Raw genomic sequence first — 9,154 nt, 5'->3', positions numbered from 1 at the left:
CAGACATACATTTTGCAGCTGTCAGCAGAGTTTCACTGAGAGTCTTAAATTCTGATTGTCTGAGCCTAAACCCTTTGGAACTAATCCAGCTGCTGAAACCACACTGGAGGCCAATAAGGTTTCCTTAGCTAGAAAGGATACAAAACATACAGAATAAAAAGGAAAAGAGAAAAAAAAAATATTTTGGTTGCTGAGCAGGTCTGTCTCCAATTGCAGTCTTCCATTACTACAAAAGGTTAACCTCAACTCCTATAGCAGAAAGCAGAAGACCTCTCACAAAGTTCTTAGCAATTCTTTTTAGATAGCAGTTAAGCTGTATAAAGCACCCTTTGGGTAAGCAATAGTTGAACATATCACTGGGTAAACAGGATATGGTCTAGTGTCTGTTGTTCAATTTCCCTGTGCCAGTTTTGCCCTCACTCCTCATTCCCCTGCAGGGACTGTGCCTTCATTGCTGTGTATCACTTGCACATACATTACACCATAGCTCAAGAAATTTTCCAACAGAACAATAATTCTTTGCTGCTCAAACAACATCCAGACTAGCCCTGTAAAATTCTATCAATTGTAACACAAAAAAATACCTTTTGGTTAGAAGGACACATCCTAAATACAGTACAATACTGAATGACATTAAATATTTAAGTTGCCCAAAGAAGTGGTAAACACTCCATCCGTGGCAGTGTTCAAGGCCAGGTTGGACAGAGCCTTGGGCGACATGGTCTACTGTGAGGCATGCCTGCCCATGGCAGGGAGTTGGAACTAGATCATCTTAAGGTCCTTTACAATCTTAACCATTCTATGATTCTATGATTCCTTCATAAACAAAGTAGCAAAAATGAAAATAGCAATTAAATTCTACCTTTCCACTCAGATTCTAAGCTTTTAAGCTACACTGTGTTTCTTTCATCCAAGATACATTGGGTAGCTTAACCATCAAAGAAGGCCACTTGGCAGACTGTAGAGATCTGCTGTGGATGGACCCAAGCAAGCAGAATTAGAACTGGATATCAAGTGATATCAAAAATTGCTCAGTGGTGATGTTAAAAATAATAAATGGCATTATTGGGATGTGTGGAGCTTGCTTGTTCAGCTGTTCTGGAAGCATTCCTAAAGCTTTCCATTCAAATCAAGCAAGCACCTTCAAGTCTTCATTTGGTATTGCTGGAACTCTACTGAACCAGATAGATGCAATCAAGTTTTCTACTCTCAACAGCAAGCTGACTTTTGTAGGATTACTTTTGGGGTATTTTTAGAAGGCAAATTGCAGTTTAGGAGAGGGGGCAGGATTGCTACATCATTTAGTCAACACAGAGATCCCATGTTTATGCCTGCTGTTCTAGTTGCCCCTAAGAAGAGCCAGAGGTAAGAAAAAGGTTCACAGTTAGACACAACCCACCTTTTCACATCAGGACTCTGGAGTCTCTTCTGTCTAGTAAATGAGATGCAAGAGCTCACAAAACAGATACCTGAATTCAGATTATAATTCATGAGCTTCCCAAAGGCATACACATTGGGCATAAAGTGAGAAAGCACTCCAGCTTTAGCTTTCTATTTGCAACTAAGAGCAACCACAGGTAGTTTGAGTTATTTCTCCCCATTTGTGTATTTTGGGCCATTTTGTTCTCAGCATGAATCCCACAAAATAAACCTAAGTAGGAAGAGGTGAAATCTCACATGCAGAAAGGTCACTGAGGAAAACAGAATTGGCTCACCTGCACTGAAACAAAGTTAATCAGGAGGTTCACACTTCTAGAGTGTCCCTTTGTACCAAGCTCCAGCGAAGCCACTGCTGCTTCTACTTTTAATTAACTAAGGGCTGGACTATCCTACACCTTTTCCTGACCATAAGCTAAGACAGAAAATAGCCTTTCCCAGAAAAGACTAATGGCATGGCAGCTAACCAGGATATAATGTCTCCAAGTCCCAGTTTCTGGTACTACTACTACTGAGGCAGTCATGTATACCTAATCACAGGGCTGAGGAGAACAAAGCAGAAGAACATGCTAGAAAACCTACAAAGAGGAACGGTTAAAGTGTGCTACCCCAGAGCGGTGAGCAGCATCCAGGCTCTAGAAAAAGCCATTCATAACTACAGCATGTGGCCTTCAGTGTACAGACTGATACGGAATACAGGGCCCCAATGAAACTGTGTTCTGCTGCAAGGGGCAGTATCCATAAAATGGAGGGGAGAAACCCCACTGAGCAAAACCTAAGCAGTAAGTAAGAGAACTAATGCTTTATATGTGGAAACATTTACATACATATGGAAGGGAAATAGCCTTTATTCTAAAAGAGTGGCCCAACGTGTCAAGAAAAATAGGGAGGCAGTAGGAAAGATTAAACTGGTATAAAACCTCTAGAAGACTTGAAAGGAAAAAAGGGAATAATGGCTGTAAAAGGTAAAGATGCTCCACTAAAAAGGTGGAAGACACAAAGGCTAAACCCTTAATAAGCTCTTATCAGAAGGGGAAAGAGCAAAGCTGTTTACTGCCCAAAAGGAGAGTGCTCTCACATTGTATAAATGCAACTAGACTAAGCATGGGGTTGGTTCTTTTTTTATTTCTATGTCTTTTATTGAAAGAAAAAAATGAAAAAGACAAAAAAAAAAAAAAAAAAGACCACAAACATCAACATAGACTGTAGACTTGTTTGGGTTGGAAGGGACCATAAAGCTCGTCTAGTTCCAGCCCTGCTGCCATGGGTAGTGACACCTTCCACTAGATTAGTTTTCTCAAAGCCCCATCCAAATTCAACACGCATGTCTCAGGGAAAAGCTGAAAGCATACATGTCGGAGAGGAAAAACAACATTTAATAACTGTTTGCCATACTGGAGGATCTGCTTGGCAATTGGTTACCGATAACCAATCGGTTGAACTTGAACCCCAAGGCTTTCAGGGAGCAGAACATCACAGCACTGATTAAGCTTTGGTAAAATGGACAAAGATGTCAGGATTTACTAATTTTTCAGTATCACTGTATCACAGAATTTGTGCTATAATTTTGGGTTTAATCCACTTTCCATTATGAGATATCTCAAATAAATGCAAAACACTCCTGAAGTCACCAGCAAGACAACCTCCACTCAGCTGGAATGCAGCAAGTGTTTAATATTAATTACAGGAAGTCAAGAAAGAAGTATAACAGGTGATAGCTGAAATACAGCTGAGTTTCAAGTAGGTATTACATAATTGTCCAAGTTTGTGCAGGCCACTAAAGTAAATGTTTTCTTAAGCAATCTTCATTTGAATTCCGTCAAGTTATTTTCTACCATGTCCAACAGAGATAACATAAAACCTCTGTTAAGTACTGCAATCACCAGTTCCCAGAATTCAAAATACATTTTTTGTTGACATTTCAGGTCACATATATAAAGCATTTTAGAGTCTTACTTTAGAGTCTTGCATTTTTTAATCTCAGTATTTGTCAACATACCACATATTGATCATGAGTTGTTCCATCACCGATCCTTCCTGTAGCTCAAACTTCCAACCATTTATAGCTTTATCAATTATTTCCCTCCCTACCCGCTCAGTGAGAGTCACCATTTAAAGTCATTCCCAAACCAGAGGAAATTTTAAGCGGTACTGGAAGTATAGCTGCTTTTTCCTCCTCCATGCAACAGTGTGAACCCATATCAGATTCATCTTCGGAGGAGAAGAGGACCACCAGTGACCCTCTTGGGTTAGGAAACCAAATTCATAAGCCAGGATTAGAGAAATTCAAGTGATGGGCTTACAATACGTCCCCAGTTCTCACATGAAGGAAGCAAGCTGCTAAGCAGCAAACACCTGGGGAGAGGGGCATGATACAACTACTCAAGTGCTTATATTACCTGCAACATGTATCTGCAATGGCAATAATGCCTCTTGTCAGCTTTTATATTACAGAGTGTTACCTCACTCCATCTGGTTGCTATTATCTTGCGTTTACAGTCCTTTTCAGCTCCAAAATTCTGCTTTTGCTCAAAGAAAGCCAGGTTCATAATGCCTTATTTATGCCCCAACATCAAATTCACTTAAGTGACAGACGGTGGCTGATGAACCCTAGAAATTTTTAACATGCAATTATCTTCTCAGAGTTTCATTAATTTAAAAGTAATCAATAATTTATATACAAACAATTAATTCAATGTCCCTCTCTTGTTCCTACAACAGTACAGAACCATCCAAACCACAAGAAACAATTGCTTCAAACACCAGCCATGCTAAACAATTGCAAACAAGTCTTCAGTCTCCTTGCCACAAAAGGTACTCCCTGAAAGACAGCGTTACACATCTGGTGGTTTCTACAAAACAAATGCATGACTAAAGGACAGGAACATGAATGTGCATTTGTGAAAGACACTATTAAATCTTACAGAACAGATTCCTGGTATTTCCAAATGCACCACAGTGCATGTCTCAAAAAAAATTGAGAAACAATAACAAAACCAAAACTCTACAGCCTTATTTACCTAAAACGTAGTGGAGAATTTTGCATGGAGGAATCTTCCTTTGTAAGACAGAAGATACTTGGCAAAAAAGGCTGGATTCAGAGGCACAGCCAGGTAGGACTGATGATTCAGTGAAGGCTTTCAGGAAGAAAAGCCATTCTGAAAAGAGAAAAACCCTTCAGGAAAAGCATTTTCTGCTATAGCAAGGTTAAGAGGAAATCTTTGCTGTTTCCTGACTTTTGGGAACTTTCAAGTTATTTTCACTGAAAAGTCTGCATAATTAAGGCTGGCCTTGGTTAGCCTTTCAGCAACTACTGTAGCCACTCAACTGGCTTCACACAGCTGGAGCCATATTTACAACAGCGGAGGAGCTGAGCTCTTCTCAGAACATGGTGGGTGGGCTGGGAGCAGTAGGCACAGAGTGTCCTCACACTGTACAGCGCAAACTGTTCACCAGCACCAGGACTCCTCTCTGTTCCCACCCCTCACTTAAAGCCAAACCATGCACCTCAGTTTGTCAGGCACCTCTTGATGCTTCCTATAAATATCTTCCCATCAGCATGTCCTCCCAGAAATGTCCATTAAGCTATTCTTACAGCAGTGCAGAAAGGATTATTTATAAAGCTCCACATTAGCAATCTTTTATAAGATGCTGCAGCAAAATAAATGCAAAGGCACTTGTTGAAAGGGAGGAATGCTTTCTCATCATGAAGCATCATCAAGAGGGCATTATCTTCAATATTTTAATACATTCAAGTCAAAAGGTTATGTGTGGTTGGGCTATTGGTCTGAAATGGACTGCAGTTACTGTATTCACCTAAAAAACTTTTTTTTTTTTTAATATTTCTTGAGCTTCTAAAGGGAAGTCTGAACAATGGGGGTTATATTTAAAAAAAAGAAAAAACTCTTGTAAAAAAGTTACAAATTTATTCACTGCTGTGATACTATGTGGAAAAGAGAGGTGTAATTTTAAACTAATTAAAAATTATGCTTAAAATGTACCCAAACGTAATCAAAAGTAGATGAGCATATTTCAGAAAGTCAATTTAGGGCGTATCAGAGGAGACCTGGGCAATGATGGCTGCTGCTTTGGGCAGATGGCTCTCCCAGACTACTTTTTCTGCAATCCATTCAGAGAAAGATCCAAAGAAATCACACAACAGGTATCTTGATGCAAAAGGCTTGGTGCACAGGGGTTATAAAGTGGGTATTGTCCTGATTTAAGCCCAGGCCATCAATCAGAACCACACAGTCTACTCCCTGCTGGCCCTTTCTTCCCCCTGCTCCAGGAAGTATGGGAAGGAGAATTGAAATAATGTAACTCCCACAGGTTAAGATAAGAATAGTTTAGTAACTAAGGTATACCAGAAACCACTGCTGCTACCACTAAAATAATAAAGATAAAGGAAATAACAAGGGAAGAGAATACAATTGCTCACCACCCGCTGACCAATACTACCCAGCTTGACCCCTGCAGTCAACTAGCATTTCTGGGTAACTGCCCCAGTTTACATCCTGGGCATGATGTGCTGTGGTATGGAATACCTCTTTGGCTAGTTTGGGTCAGGTGTCCTGTCTCTGCTTCCTCCCGGCTTCCCCTCCTCCCTGGCAGAGCATGAGACTCAGAAATTCCTTGGTCAGACTAAACATTACTGAGCACCAACTAAAAACATTGGTGTTATCAGTGCTGTTCCCAGGCCGAAAGTCAAAAACAGAGCACTACACCAGCTACTAAGAAGGAGAAAAAATGACTGCTACTGCTGAACTCAGGACAGGTATGTTCTGAAGAGGGAATATACAAAGAACAGGCCAGAGAAAAGCAAGACTCTTGCATTCAAAACAGTCTAGGCTGTGCCACAAGGCATTCTGGAAGAACAATTTGAGAAGCTACACATGAGCATCAAAAGGTAGGAGAAAAGCTTTCCTTGCACAATAATTTTATTATGTCATTTGGGGTATAAATTGCCACTTCCATTTCCATACTAAACAAACTATGCTTTACTCCTCTTAGCACAGCAAAGCCACCATGGTAACAGGGAATAATTTGGATTGTTCCCCATAGTATTCATGGTCACCTATTTTTCAAACCTTGTCACTAGTGAAAAAGTTGCAAGGTTGAGATTCAGATCCTAGAATTTATTTGTCATTCATAAAAAATATCTTGTAACTGTATCAAATCTGGGTGCTTGAAAGGCATGAAACTTTACTATACAATTCCTGAAGCACATCAGCAGAACCTATTTAAGAGAGAAGGGAGAGTAACTGGTGTTCACTTCAACATTATATCTGTCAGTGAAGCAGACTGTCATGTCAGTTACCATTCTGCGTAGTACCATTAGTAGCCATGCTATCTAAAGAATATGGATCTGCAAAGCACTGTGTGTTACTTGCATTAAGAAAGGTACTGAAAAAACTTAGATATCAGTGTTCCACTGTTGATCTGGGGGACTAAGAATGGAGTGTTTTCAATAATGAGATACAAAAAACACCCTATGGTTTATGTGGGTAAAAAAAAAAAAAATTAATTATAAGCCACAGAATCTTATTTTTCCTGGGTACACTGAACAATGGAGAAAAACATTCAGTTTGTGGGGGGAGGGCAGTGGTTTTGAGCATTCAGGAAAAAATGCAAGTCCTCTTGCACAAAGAGTTTGCAGAGTTCGATTTTTAGTGGTACAGTCTGTTAAACACAGATTTCTCCTGTATTCCTCACAAATGCTATATCTATACCTGATATGAAAAGGAATATTACTGAAATCAGTAACACATAGGAATGAGAAGAATTTAAGAGATGTGCCGTGCTTGCTAAACAGAATTCAAAAGTCAGTCTAATTCAGCAATAGCTTTTCTGAAGAATTTCTGACTTGAAATGACAGAATTACAAATTCAAAGGTTCTAAGATCTAAGGGTGCTACTTCATTACCAGCTCCATAATTATGCCTCAAAGTTAAATGCTGTCTGCAGTGGCATGAATAAAAATGCCATGTTCCCTCTGCCTAAATAAACTTTGTTTTATAAGGATGAAAACTGAGGTAATGGCATTAGAGCAGCTTTTCCTTGTCCCTTCTAATTTCAAATCCAATTTCCTATTCTATAAGTAAAGGCGAAACCTTCATTTATGCTCAATGACAGACATGCAACAAGCACTACAACTGTATTCAGCAACCTTTCCCCAACTTTGGTTCATCATAATGTCTTAAAAAAAAAAAAATCTAGAGTCCATCATTTTATCATCAGCTGTGACTCATGATCACAGCAGCTCATGAGACTGGCAACAGGAACAGAACAACCTCTGTCCTTCATCCCTCCTTGTCCAGCTTTTTGACATAACTATAGTCAGTGCTGCTGAGGCTGCTTTGATGGCAGTTCCAAAGCTACCCAGCTCAAAGCTGGTTTAGTTAAATCTGCAACATGCTTTGACTGATCTTCCTCCTCACTTTCACTGCTCTATTTCTGGCTTGTCCGGAATTACCTCAATAACAGTCTGCCAGCAGTAATGTCCTTTTCATCCAGCTCATTCCATCCTATACACAGGATTGGCTAATACCACAGACTGCCTCCTTAGCATATTTCCAGCCTGCTTTTCCTGTTTGCAACAAGCCAGAAAATCATACCACCTACTAAATCCTTAGAAGAGCAATGTTAATCCTTATGCCACTAGCCAGAACAGTCTAGTCATTATCAAGTATCCTTTGAAAGCAAAAATACCCAAAATTGAACTTGCCCTGTAGCTGGAAGGTCATCAGGCCTTCTTTAGTTGTGAGTTACTACACTACAACACCACTGTGCTATTTCTTCAGAGTGGTTATATTTCAAAAAGTACTGGATGATCTCCTGGTGCCAGTGAACAGAATAGGAAAAAACTCAAACTAACAAACATTCAATATTGCCTTCAGTACATTCACAATTCCCCCTGCTGTAGCACACTGACTGTGATGCCACTATCAGTGTCTGGGTTCATGGCGTTATAATTTAATTTCTTTCCCAAACCAGTTCCAAAACTCTCCACAACCTGAAAGTTCAGAATCCTTCATTTTCTGGGCCTTACTTCTTACAAAGGAAGATCAGGTAACTGTAATAAAACCATTGATATGCTATTGTCCCTCAGTCACCAATATCTTCTAACTGAGTGAAAAAATTGAATTTTGAGACAAGAAGTCACATTTCCCTGAAAACATGGAAACTGGCATCCTTATAAGCCTTTTCTTCCTCATAAGCAAGAGAAATGGTCTATTATTCACATGAGTAATTATAGACATAATTCAAACTTCTTACCTCTTGTTTAGGATGTACCTACTTATGGCCTGCAGACCATCACCTAACCTTTGGTCCAGATCCCATCAGAAATGTCATATACTTGACTTCTGATAAGCCATTTTAGAAGGACTTAAGAGGTAGATAGCACGTACGAAGCATACAGCATTGTAAGCAGTCTCACAAGTTCTATTCATCAGGCATAGATTACTTCAGTGTCAGTAAGAATTAAGCAAAATTGATTACATTTTTGAGTTTCTGCATTGCTTTTCAAAAGAAGTTGTCCTGACCTTCTCAAGGGCATTTTAAATTGATCCCGTTTCTGCCATTAATATTCCATGTAGTTTGTGTGGATTTTCATAGTAAAATTCCTGATTGCACAAGGACTGCATTGCATCAAACAAAAGAAAGACACACCTAATCCAAGGGGAACTAGACCCGTATTTTCAGAGCATGCTTAAATA

The sequence above is a fragment of the Pezoporus flaviventris genome, unplaced genomic scaffold (genome assembly GCF_033815535.1).
Source record: "Pezoporus flaviventris isolate CSIRO_AGI_PZ_B2104156 unplaced genomic scaffold, CSIRO_AGI_Pfla_v1 ptg000054l, whole genome shotgun sequence".
NCBI classification, from domain to species: Eukaryota; Metazoa; Chordata; class Aves; order Psittaciformes; family Psittacidae; genus Pezoporus; species Pezoporus flaviventris.
Note: the sequence above shows the minus strand (reverse complement) of the source record.